This window comes from Penaeus monodon, chromosome 24, assembly GCF_015228065.2.
Source record: "Penaeus monodon isolate SGIC_2016 chromosome 24, NSTDA_Pmon_1, whole genome shotgun sequence".
Lineage (NCBI taxonomy): Eukaryota > Metazoa > Arthropoda > Malacostraca > Decapoda > Penaeidae > Penaeus > Penaeus monodon.
In genome coordinates this window covers 23,163,588-23,164,089 of record NC_051409.1, presented here as the reverse complement: position 1 = coordinate 23,164,089, position 502 = coordinate 23,163,588, and positions in this window count along the sequence as shown.

Sequence of the window (502 nt, the reverse complement as noted above, 5' to 3'; positions counted from 1 at the left end):
GTTGTAGGCTCCGCCTTCGTCCTCCCGCATGGCTCTTACACCTCCGATACCATGACTGCAATTTATCACGGGAGTTCATTGTCCCATAGCCCCTGTTAATCTTCTAAATGGGCTCTGGAATACTCGGTGAGTTGTATATTGTGGGGCTAATTGGCATTCTGGGCAAATTGGATATTCATCCACCCTCCATTTGCTCCAACCCAGCATCTTCGTGCACCAGATTAGAGTTTAGTGGAGTGGTTATTTCGTATATTGCTTCCTTAGTTTTGGTGCACCACCCGGTGACCACCATTTCCACTCATTGACTTTTATGAGATTTGTAGAACGTACTTGTTTTTGTCCTGTCAGCATTATAGTTCTTTGGTTTCCGTGTGTTAGTTTATGCATACCTATGACCTATATTTTCTATTCCTTGGAGTTAAGCTCACTGCCAAGCCACGTGACTTACTTTAGAGGTTGTTAGTTTTTCTATCATTTGTTACAATGATGTACCAAAGTATGA